The sequence below is a fragment of the Tupaia chinensis genome, unplaced genomic scaffold (genome assembly GCF_000334495.1).
Source record: "Tupaia chinensis unplaced genomic scaffold, TupChi_1.0 Scaffold000075_1, whole genome shotgun sequence".
Taxonomy (NCBI): Eukaryota; Metazoa; Chordata; class Mammalia; order Scandentia; family Tupaiidae; genus Tupaia; species Tupaia belangeri.
This window is the reverse complement of record NW_006159535.1, coordinates 1,091,717-1,105,091: the sequence shown is the minus strand read 5'-3', so window position 1 is coordinate 1,105,091 and position 13,375 is coordinate 1,091,717.

Below are 13,375 nucleotides of genomic sequence, written 5' to 3'. Positions count from 1 at the left end.
ACAACTTTGGCAGAGCACGGGTTATAAATTCTACTGTTCTGGAGTATTACCTGTAAGTGTAACACATATTGTTAACATGACAATGAGGGTAAATAACTTGGTGTACAAAATAAAGTGTATAAAAGTAACCTTATTTTAATGAATTTTATGCAAATAGGAATATATGTACACTTGTGCCCACACTTGTTTTACCCATCTACTGCATAACAGCACCAGATAAATGTTACTCAGAACATAGGGGGTAATGATGAAATGACTTCATGTGATATACTTTCAAATTCATCTCTGGCACCTTAAAATCTCAAATGACATAAAATCCAGTTATGTATGGATGAAATTATATGATATGAGAAATTGGCTCAGAATAATCCAGTATAGGGGGATACGTAAGGGCACAGGTAAAACAAGATTGGCAGATTTTGGTAATTACTGACACTGGGTAACAGCTACATAGGGTTTTCCGTACTGTTATCTCTACGTTTAAATATTTTTTAAATTTTTTATAATAAGCTTTTTCAAATCCAATTTGCTACTGCTCCAATGTCAAGCATAACCTCATCATTTAACATTTTTATTTCACCTACATAGCAGTTAATGTTTTCTGTGATACTTTACAGAGTGCTTAAAATACAATGGAGATAAACATTGTATTTCTTTTCTTATTATTTTATTGTGTTATTCACTATCATTTTTTTTTTTTAACTTGACCAGAGAGAGACAGAGGTGAGGGGTGAAAAAGCAAGCCACCCAGGTCTAGAATCAAACTGCAGTCAGCCATGAAAGTCCAGCACCCTAACCACCATGCCAGCTTCCGGCCCAAACATCACATTTCTAAACCAACTCATAAGTTTTTAAGAGCTAGAGAAAAAATCTTAGCAATCCTCTAATCTTTTATGTCATTGGTTCAGAGTCTGGACCGTACAATGAATCACCTGGAAAACTTGTTAAACACAGATTCTGGGTCTTGCCATCATAGTTTCTGGCTTTTATTTTTTTTTTCCTATAGCGTGTGTACACTTGCTGGAAAGAGACAGAGAGAGGAAAAATAAGAAAGCACCTCCAGGGGAGGAAATGGCCGCAAGTCCTTCTCCTCTCAGGATTTTGGGCACACACACGCACGCGCGCATGCACACACACACACACACACACATACACACCACCCTGCATGTCTGTTTTCAAGCAGCAGAGTCGGAAACTCGAACCCGCACAGTCACCCATGTGGGGTCTAGCCCCTAATCACCACGCCATTAGCTAGCCCTCGGGTTTCTGACTATAGCTCTGAAGCTGTTGGTCCCTGGACCACTCTGAGAAACACTGCTCTAGCTGATGCCACGTCGCCCTGACCACTGCAGGGGTCACCAGGTATCTCACCAGGATTGCATGTGCCCCTGCTCATGGCCTTCCTCCTTCTAGACAACTGGTGAAGGGCAAGGGACACTGATTTCCATCAATGTGCACAGCCAAGATCAATAAACACTTACAAAATAAAATAATGTGTTGGATGTGTTGACTAGGGGTACATGTTCCTACTCAGGAGGAAGGGAACAACTACTCGCTGACGACAAACTGCAATCACAGCAAGGACCGAAGGGAAGACTGAAAGTCAGCTGGAACCACAGCAACGAGGAGAAGACAGACTCTGGAGAGATCTTAGAACTGCATCTCAGACCGGAGTTTGCGACCCAGTGTGGTCACTGACAAGCAGAAGTTTGAGGCTTACGTTTGACAAATCTGGTACTCCGACCAGAGGAACCATGGACAAGAGCTTTCATCCACACAACATCCAAAGAAAGACTTTCAAACTCATCTCTCAGTTTCTCAAGGTCTGAAAATGCCCACATGAGTGGATTGATTTCTTCTCCCCGTGTGCTTCCCTCCTCCTAATGCTGGCCAGAGGAAAGAAAAGCAGCACAGTGTACCCGGCAGTGTACCCGAGGTTCTCCAAGTCCAGTTCTCCATGACGCTCCATGCTATCCTAAGAAGTCTGTCTGACAGCAGCGGTCTGCTCTGTGACGGTTCAGTGCATCTAGTTTAAGAAAATGAATGATGCTCTGATTTCTGAATCTCACCACTTAAAGTTTAACTTTACAAGTTATTGGGTGGTCAGAAAAGTCATGACACATTTTTGCATAGAAAAATACATCATAACAATTCCAGTGACCCAATAGCATACATGTAAGAATTCCAAAACCTCAATAGAAATTCTCTCTTTATTTTCACTTAACAATAGTAAAACAGAATAACTAGTAAAACTGCATGGGTAAACATATGAGCATTTTATTATTATTTGGATGTTAAACGTAAAAATTTAATATGGGGGGCTGGCAAGTGGCATAGCGGCTAAAGGTGCTGGACTCCCACGTGGCCAACCGCAGTTTGAGTCTCAGACCTGGCAGCTTGCTCTCTCACTTTCTCTCTCTCTCTCTCCCCCCCAACCCTGATCAAATTTAAATAAATTAATTTTTTTAAATCTAATATGGAATTTACAATAGATGAAAAGTAAACTGTATGACAATGGAACAAATGCCAAGAGGGAATGGAAGAATACTACCTTATACCGTACATGAAGTAATGTAGTATCACTTGTAAGTAAACTGCAATGAGCTGAAATAACCACTAAAGCAACGAAATAAAGAATGATAGCTAATAAGCCAAAAAAAAAAAAGGAATAAAATAGAATAATTTAAAAATGTAGTTAATTCAGGGACCATCAGTTAGCATAATGGCTATGTTGCTGGACTCCCATGTGTCAACAGCGGTTCAAGTCCTGGACCCGGTGGCTTAAACTCACACCAGGCACATGTATGCATGCCCGAGATCAAGATCCCGAGAGAATGGAGGAGAAAGGATTGCAGCGTGGCCATCCCCCCAGGGGATGATTTCTCACTTTCTGTCTCTCTGACTCTGTCTTTCTGGCGAGCACATGCGCCCTACAGCAAAAACTTCTCCAAAAAAAAGAAGAAAAAAAAATGTAATTAATCATGGGGTCAGCAGGTGGCATGGTGGTTAAAGGCGCTGGATTCCCACATGGCCGACTGTGGTTCAAGTCCTGGACCTGGTGGCTTGCTTTCTCACTCTCTCCCCCCCTCTCTCTCTCATTCTGTCCCTCTCTGGTCAAATTGAAATAAACAAATGAATAAATAATAAATGAAGTTAAATAAAATAATTATTTAAAAAATGTAATTAATCCAAACCAAAGCAGAAAAGCAGATAAGAAAAACAGGGAGAAAAAAATTAGAGGTAAACCTAACCATAACAAAAATTACTTTAAATATAATAGCTAAATGCCTCAATTAAAAGGTTAAGATTGTCACTTAGGTTAAAAAAAAAAAAATCAGGAGTGGAGCTCACTCCTTGAGGGTGGGCTGCACATAGTCACTTTCTTGCAAAACTTCAGTACAAAAAGGGGAGGAAAGAGTATGTTGGGACTGGATGTGGTACAGCAGTAAAACTAGATGTCCCCACATAAAAAGGTTCCGAGTCTGCATCTGGAGACTTCCCTGACTACACTAGGCATTCATGGGGGAATGGCTGTAGCTGGGGACGGATCCTATCATCAGGACCCTGCTGGAGGTGCTGGCTCTCTGTCTCTCTCCCTTTCAGTCTCTCTTATTCTCTCACTCATGGAAGAAACACTGGGTCATCGGGAAAATCATGACACATTTTTGCATAGAAAAACAGAAAAATACATCATGACTTTCATGATAACCTAGTAGATTTTTTGTTTAATAGGAGTAACTTTACAGAAACCTGACAAATACCTCAACTAGGTGATCAAAGTTAATTAGGAATAGTGGTAAATCATGCTGATGGTATGTTCCCTCGATATAATTAGAACAGACATTCTTATCAAGCACACATGATAAAATATTTACCAAAATCAATGATGTTGGGACCAGCTGTTAGCATAATGGCTATGTCGCTGGACTCCCATGTAGTCAACCACGGTTCGGACCAGTGGCTTAAAACTCACATGGGGCGCATGTGCGTGTGTGCCCAAGATCCCGAGAGGAGAACGGAGGAGAAGGGATTGCAGCATGGCCATCCCCCCCGGGGGGTGATTTCTCGCTTTCTGTCTCTCTGTCTCTCGCTGTCTGTCTGGCGAGCGCACGCGCTTTATAGCAAAAGCCTCTCCAAAAAAAAGAGAAAAAAAATGATGTTTTGGGCCATTTGAAAGGATTTGATTCATACAAAGCATGCTTTTTGACAATAATGAAATTAAATTACAAATCAATTATAGAAATATCTCTGGAAAAATCCATGAATATTTGGAAACTAATTTATATACTTCTAAATAATCTGGACTCGAAGAAGAAAGCAAAAAGAAAATTTTAAATTATTTTAAACTCAGTAAAAATTAAGTCATACCATATCAAAATTTATGATATGCTACTAAAGCAGAACCTAGGAAGAAATTTATAGGACCAAGTACATGTAAGAAAAGGAAAGTCTGATCAATCAATTACCTAAAGAAAATAGAATAAGAACAATAATTAAGAGGTCAGCAGACAGCACGGTGGTTAAGGCCCTGGACTCTCATATGGCCAACCACTGTTCAAGTCCCGGACCTAGCAGCTGACTTTCTCACTTTCTCTGTCTCTCTGTGGTGAGTGCACATGCCCTACAACAACAACAAAAAAAATTGTAATAATAATAATAATGAACAAAATTAAATATGTTTTAAAGAAGAACAATTAAACCCAAGGTAAAGTAGAAGGGAGATAAAGATCAGAGTGGTGGGGCCAGCTGGTGTCATGGTGGTTAAGGCAGTTGGATCCTACATGTTCAATGGCATGGTTCAACTCTTGGGCACAGCAGCTTGAAAAACACACTAGGCATATGTGTACGCATGCCTAAAATCCCAAGAGGAGACTCAGAAAGAAGGGATTGCAGAGTGGCCATCCCCCGTAGGGGGTGATTTCTTACTTTTCCTATTTCTCTCTCTCTCTGTTTCTTACCAGCAAATGCAGCATGCCCTACAACAAAACAAAGAAAAGAAAAGAAAGGAAAAAAGAAAGAAGAAAGGAAAAAAATTAATCAATTAAACAAGAAAACAATAAAGACTATCAGTGGGAACAATAGTTGGTTCATTGAGGTCTATAAAATTGATAAAACTCAAAGCCCAGGATTTGTCGACTTCAGTACTAACATTCTGATTAAATAATTCTCTGAGGGGATCTCTCCTATCCATTCACTTCAAGACATTTAGAAGCATCCCTGACCTCTACCCAGTAGAAGGCAGTGACGGGTGTTCCACTTTCCCACCCCAGATATTGTCTCAACACAGTGTCCAAGTATTGCTAAATGTCCCTGGAAGGAATAAGGTGAACTTCCACCCATACTTTATACCATGAACAAAAAATAACTCAAAGTAGATGGACCTAATGTAAAACCAAAAACTATAAGACATTTAGGAAAAAAAAATATTGTGCTTCTTCTGACCCAACACCCAGCAAAAAGCCAGAATCCATGTGCATCTGAGGTGGGCCCAGCCCTACCCCTTTAACTGGAAAGCCTCTGCCCCAAATCTCTTCTTCCAGCCCAACACCCCGCAAAAACTCAAGTAGGATGGTCTTTTGTCTTCTTCTCTGACTCTCTCAGTCCCTCTCCCTTTCACTTGAAAGTTTTCTCTTTCAAATATATATATATATATATATATATAGGTACTGACTCTTGTCTCTGACCTCTACTTTCTCTTGCTAATTTCGGAATCCATGTGCATCTGAGGTAGGCTTAGCCCCACCCCTTTCAAGTGGTGCTCTAGCTTGCTGCGCAGTTCTCATTGTTTTGTTTTGTCTTTTTTCTTTTCTTTTCTTTTCTTTTTTTTTTTTTTTTTTTAGTATTTTTCCATTTGTTTCCTTTTACCTGAATTTTTCACCTTGCTTTTCACCTTCCACACACTGATGTCTAGGCAGGTCTAGGTGCACAGCAGCGAAATTTCTGAATACTTTAAACCCTGCAGTTCAGCCCTGGTGCATCTATTCCATTGAACTGTGTCCAGTTCCAATGACAAAAGTGCAGGTTGCTTAGTGAGGATCAGGGAAATGGAACTGCAGATATATTGCAGGCCATCTCCTTCCATACGCCTCTAACACTCAGAATTAACTCCAAGAAGGTAGGAAGTAACGTATAATCCATCAGAGGACCAGAAACCAACACTGCAGAGGCACGAGAAATATTAAAAAATCAAGAAAATATCTCTCCCCCAAAGGGAAAGAACAGCCCTTCATCATCCACAGACAGTACAATGGAACTCATGGAAATGTCAGATAAAGATTTTAGGATATTCATCATGACAAAGCTAACAGAGATACAAGAGAAACAAGACAACAAACTCCAGAAAATGCAGGAGAAAAGAGACAACAAGTTCCAGGAAGTGAGGAAGTTCTTGCGCAATCTGAAAGAGGAAATATACACCATAAAAAAAAAATCAAAAAGAACTGTTAAGAGATGAAGGCTATAATACAGGAAATCAAAACCTCCCTTGAAAGTATTAAAGGCAGATTAGATTATACAGAAGATCGAATCTCAGATGTAGAAGATAGAACCTCTGACCTAGAAAAATTCACTCAAAAGACTGAGAAAATAACCCCCAAAAAATGAGAATAATATTTGAGTAATACTAGATACTATTAGACACCCAAATATCTGGATAACTGGTACCCCAGAAGGTGGAGAAACTAATAAGGGCATTGATAATCTATTCCATGAAATCCTAGAAGAAAACTTTCCAAACCTAGAGAGGCATTTAAATATCCAGACCCAAGAAATACAAAGGACCCATATAGAATCAACCCAAGATCTTTTCCAAGGCACATCATAGCCAGATTGACCAAAACTACAGACAGAAATAAGATACTAAAATTGGCAAGAGAAAAACATCAAGTTACTTTTAAAGGATATTCCATCAGGCTAACATCAGACCTTGTGGGAAACAAGTAAGCAAGGAAAGAATGGGAAAATATATACAAGGTGTTAAGTGAAAAACAATTTCAACCAAAAATATTATATCTGGAAAAATTATCCTTCATATGGGAAGAAAAGATAAAAACATTCTCAGATAAACAAAACCTGAAAGAATTTACCAACGTCAGACCAGCTCTTCAAGAAGTTCTGAAGGGAGTACTACACCAGGCAAGAAAATTAAGACAGACAAATAAGAGAACAAAATATGACCAAGAGAAAGGCCAACTTAATGGTAGGGACAAGTTCTGAAATATCAATAATAATGTTGAATGTTATCGGAAAGGTTAAACTACAGTAACACTGTAAATTCAACAAAAGAGATTATACGAGACTGAACTGGTGAAACAGAATTTTACAATTTTTTTCTAAAACATTATTGATTTTCTTCTATGCTTTGTTTTCCAGATTTAAGGATTTTTTTTTTCCTTTTGAGTTATTGGGTTAAACAATTTGTTAATAAAAAGAATTTAATTGAAACATAAACTGTTCTCCCTTCCTGACCTTTTGTAATTGATAGATATTTGTGAGTATTCTTATTTTGTGGCAGAATGGTTATTTGCATAAGTTCAATAATATAGTAATATCTGTTACCTTGCATCAGAAATTGCATTCTTATGGGGCTTTGGGCAAATAACGGACCAAATTGAGATTAACCTATTTTTTTTTTTTGGCAAATAAGTTAGTTTATACTTCTCTTTAGTAAAAGGGGGAATGGTGAGAGAAAAAAATGTTTCAGAAGAAAATTACAATGCGCTTGTCACTAGATTCTAGCTTTGTCCATACTTTAAGATCTTTTGTGAATCAATAAAATGTGGAAAAAAAGAAAGTTAAGCTTAGAAGGGAGGAAGGGGAAAGGAGAAGGAAAAAAAACAGTTAAAAATATGCTTAGCTGACAAGAAATGAGAAGCTATTTGCCAATGATAATGTATATAGTAATATCCTTGTCTTGACTGACACGCATGGCATTTGTGTTGGAAAAAGAAATGTATACTGTAAAGATATGTGATTAAATGTAAAAAATAAGTAAGTACATAAATAATAAATAAATAAAGGAAAAGAAAAAACGTAGTGTGACCTTGAATTAGGCAAAGATTTTTTTAGATACAATGCCAAAAGAACAATCCTTTAAACATAAATTGACAAATTGAATTTCATCAAGACAAAGAACAGTATCTTGGGAACCAGCAGTTAGTATAATGGCTTTGTCGCTGGACTCCCATGTAGTCGACCGTGGTTCACGTCCTGGACCTGGTGGCTTAAAACACGCCGGGCGCGTGTGCGTGCGTGCCCAGGATCCCGAGAAGAGAATGGAGGAGAAGGGATTGTGGCATGGCCATCTCCCCTGGGGAGTGATTTCTTGCTTTCTGTCTCTATGTCTCTCTGTCTGTCTGGCGAGCGCACGAGCCCTATAGCGAAAACCTCTCAAAAAAAAAAAAAAAAGGCAAAAAAAAAGAGAACGTAAGAGAAGCGATAGACTTGCTGATAGACTTGCTATGGTTTGAATGTCCCCACCAAACCTCAGGTTAAGATTTAATTTACATTGTAACAGTACTGAGATGTAGCTCCTTCTAGCATTCCTTCCTTCCTCCCTCCCTCTCTACCTCTCTCTCTCTCTCTCTCTCTCTGTCTGTCTGTCTGTCTGTCTGTCTTTTTTAATTACTAGGGGGCACATGCTCTCATGTCAGAGAGAAAGGAAGAGAGAAAAAGCACCCCTCCTTCCCCCATAAAGAGCGGTCATGTCACAATTCCTTTCACCCATTTCCCATCCCATTATGATTTGAGGCATGCACACACACCTGCCCAGTGTGTTTTTCAAGGCACCGATGCTGGATTTGAACTGTAATTGGCCAGGTCAGCTCTAGCTCCCAATACACAGCATTTAATCATTTCAGTATGGGATCAACCCAGAGTCATTGGGTCAGTGCGCTCACCAACAAGAGAGGAAAAAAGAGAAATCACACACACCCCCGGGGGAGTGGCCACACCACAATCCCTTCTCCTCCATTCTCCTCTCGGGATTTGGAGCATGCACACGGTGTGTTTTTCAGGAGCATGCACACGGTGTGTTTTTCAGGTTGCTGGGTCTGGGGCCCAAACTATGGAGTCAGCCATGTGAGATCCATCTACCTTAACCACCTTGCCACCGGCTGGCTCAGAATACTTCTTTTGTACCACTAAATACTTTATACAGATGACCGTGTTCGTCTCTAAGTATTTGTGGAGTACCTACTAATACAATGCATAACTCCAAGTGCTCAGGCACCAGGACAGATGTGATTCCTATCCTCATCTAGTGGGAAAGAGCCAAAAATAAAATATTTACATTACTAGTCATAGGCTCAAAAATGGCTATCACTCATCTGTTCAAAACCCTGCAAAGGCTTGCTGTCTCTGGGTGAGTGGCCAAGACCCGACAGTCCCCCCAGAGCTTACCTCTTCTGCCTTCCCTATTCTTCCATCTTGTCGCCTTTCTGAACTCACCTGCTGCTCTCCCTACCCACGCATCTGCAGCCACCTGAGCTTCCTGTTTGAAAGCCCTTGGCATAGTTTGTGCTCCCTGGAATGCCCCTGTGCCCACCTCTCAGATCTATGGTGGTTCTCTCCTTACTCCCTTCACTTCTTTACTTGGTATCATATTCTAAATTGGGCCTTCACTAACCACCAAATTGAAAATCACAGCCACCCTAGCAATTTCCACCCCCTTTTCATAATTTCTCCCTCCATACCATGTCTAACACATATTTACCTGTTTATTGCTGTCCTGCCCCTCTAGACTGCACACTCCATCAGACCTGTAGACAGAGCTGTTTTATCGCTACTGCATCTTGAGAATGTGGAACAGTGCCTAAGTACTCAGTAACTATTTGCTGATGAATACTCTTCAATGGAAAGGAGGTAACAGTGAAGTACTGAGACACGGAATAACCAGGGACTCCCATTGTACTAGTGAGAAGGCAACTGGGGAGGACACCTAAGTGGAGACTGGAGGATGAGAAGAGCTAGCCATGTCGTTGCGGGGTAAGAGGTTGCGGAGGCCCAGCCTGGTGGGGCAGTCAGTAGCAAACTGAACTGCAGTGCTGGAAGCCATGTGGTTGCCTGTGGGTTCAGATTCCCAGGCTAGCATGAAAACACACTGGTGCAGATGTCCGAGATCTTGATAAGCTGGGGGCTGGGGAGAAGGATGAGACCAGGTTGAGGGTGCTTCTCTTTCTCTCTCTCTCTCTCTCTCTCTCTCTCTCTCTTTCACACACTCACACACACACACACACACACACACACACACATGCATAAAATAAACTTAAAGGAGGTTGTGGAGAAGAGAGGAATGGAAGGTCAGGTAGAAGGAGAGCACGTGTGGAGGCCTTGAGGCAGGAAAGATCTTAGCTGTGTATGGATTTATGGGAACTGAGAAGGTCACTGTGGCTGAGCACTGTCAGCTCAAGGCAGGACAGAACTAAGTGACAGTGGAAACCAGGTGTCAGATCATGTGAGGTCTTTTAGAAGAAATTCACTGAATCCTTCTATCACCACATATTCAATTAGCCCTATTTTATGGCTTAAAAACTGAGCGTCGGGGAGATTAAATCATTTTCTGAGGTTACACAGTAGGTGAATGGCAGAGCCTAAGTTAGGAAGCCAGGCCTTCAGATTCCAAAGCACTTATATTTTTTATCACTATGCCAAGATCGAAAGACAGCCCCCGTCCTCACCAAGCTGCTAGTCTGGTGGGAATAGACTAGATAAGGCCCTGCAGTACACACATGCAGTACCAGGAAAGTTGTACGCCTGGGGGCTGTGGGTTCAGATCTGCTCAAGTGATGTTGGATCCACATGGAAAACTGTGGGCTCCTTTCCTTGGTGAGTGAACCTGCCAGGCATGTGTGCCCATAATCCTGGCTGGCTGGGAAGGGTGGGGGATACAGTGGTGACATCCTATTGAGAATGCTTGCCTCTTTTTCTGTCTCTCTCCCTCTCTCTGTTTCTCTTAGTCTCATGAAACAAAGAAATAAGACTAATTTTTTTTAATATGAATATCTAGGGACCAGCAGGTGGCATAATGGTTACATTGCTGGACTCCCACATAGTGGACAGAGGTTCAAGGCCCAGATCAAGTGGCTTAAAACTCACACTGGGCAGGACCAGCAGTAGGCATAATGGCTATGTCGCTGGACTCCCATGTAGTCAACCGCGGTTCAAGTCCTGGACCTAGTGGCTTATGCCAGGCGCGTGTGCATGCATGCCCAAGATCCCAAGAGGAGAATGGAGAAGAAGGTATTGTGGTGTGACCATCCCCCCAGGTGGTGATTTCTTGCTTTCTGTCTCTCTGTCTCTGGCTTTCTGGTGAGCACATGTGCTCTACTGCAAAATTCTATCCAAAAAAAAACCCTCACGCTGGGCATATATTCACGCATGCCCAAAATTCTGAGAGGAGAATGAAGGAGAAGAGATTGCAGCGTGGCCATGCTCCCAGGGGGGATTTCTCACTTTCTGACTCTCTGTCTCTCTCTGTCTCTCTGGCAAGTGCATGTGCCCTACAGCAAAAATCTCTCTCAAAAAAATAAAAAATATATATATATAAATATGTAAATGTCTCAATCATAAGGTAAAGATTTAAGTTTTATAAACTATTTTTTAAAATAGGTATCTTTTGAGTCCTGGACCCAAGAACTTGAAAAATACACTGGGGGAGGCAGGTGCCCTGGTGGTTAAGGCACTGGATTCCCATATGGTTGACCACAGTTCTGAGTCCCTGACCTGGTGGCTTGCTTTTGCGCACACACGCTCTCTCTCTCTCTGGGTGAGTGCACATGCCCTATAGGAAATTTAAAATAATCACAATAAATAAAATTAAATAAATAATTATTTGAAAGAAAAACATACTGGGCACATATGTAGATGCATCCAAAATCCCAAAAGAAAAAATGGAAACGGGATTATGGTGTGACCATCCCCTATGGGGGGGGAGGGTGCTTTCTCATTCCCTTCTTTTGTCTCTCTTCAGTAAGTGCACATACCCTCTAACAAAAATAGTAATAATGATAATCATCCTATAGATAACTATTATTCAGATCCCCAAAGTCCGACTCTGTGCCTTGAATGATTTTGAAAAATTACTGAAAAGTTATATTTAAAATATATGAGTGAGGCCAGATGATAGCACAGCAATAATAGAACTGGACCCATATGAGAAGGTCCCTGGTTCACGTCCTGGGGCTTCCCTGTACATGCTGAGCACCTGCAATGTCCCTGAGGCCAGGCTGGGGGTGGATGACAGCGGGAAGACATTTGGGGGGCTGTCTGCCTCTCTTTCTCTGTCAGAAGAAATGAATAAACTTAAGAAACATATGAGTAATGACCTTAATGCTGAGAAATGAATCGACTGTTCTTCACCCTTTCCTTACTGATTATAATGTGACTAATTCAGCCTCTGCTTACAAAACTTTCTCCTTATGCCATTGAAGGCAACTACCTGGAATAATCCCATTGTGACTCAGTGCTCTAAACATGCGACAGTATCCGGCAACCCAGCACTGAACTGCTAGTGAAATTTCTAACTGGGTAAAACTATTCACATGATCTTCCAAAGCATCTAGTGCACAAATTTAAATGACCACACTAGTTTGACTTTGATTTCTTTTATTCAAATATAGGCTAGTTAACTCAAACATGGTCAGAGACCTAAGCATTTCAACTTTTTATTTATTTTGGCATCTTCATAGATTTCACCACCATAAAACTTCAAGATGATTAACACCATCCCCACCCTCCCAATGGTGGGGACAAGGAGAGGGCCGGCTGGTGGGACTAAGGCCCTTCAATAACACGATTTCAGAAAGAAAACTACAGAAGGAGCCCTGCACTAAGGTTGAAATATTCCGTCCCATAAAAGCTTAACCCTCTCCCCTGACGATGTTTACGATGTCTGAGTAGCAGGTAGCCGAAGGCCTGCTATGGTTCCTGGGTTTAACTGTGTATCCCACTCCCAAAAGTGGTCAGACCTGCCATAGTATAACCCATGGTATCTGCGATGAGGCTCATTCATGAGCTATGGGAACTTTTAGAATAGCAGATGAAAGTTGCTTCAAATCAAACACACTAGAGAAAGGCGTGGGGGGGGGGTCGATGCAAAAGCAGTGAGCAGCTAGAAAGAGCCTTCGCGGTCTGGCTCGGACTTGCTGGTGCGTGTACACAATCGTGCCTGCTGGCATCTAGCTGAGACGCTCCCTTCCACTAGGGGAGGGGAAAATAACAACTTTCGGAAATAACAGGCGTCCACAAAGGCAAATGTTACACTGGACTTCTCGACCTCCATCAATTAAGGAGCTCACGCTGCTGCGAGCTGTACTGATTCCTAACACAGCGCCCCCGCCCCCGCCCCCGCCCCCACCCTCATATAGTCGCGGAAAAA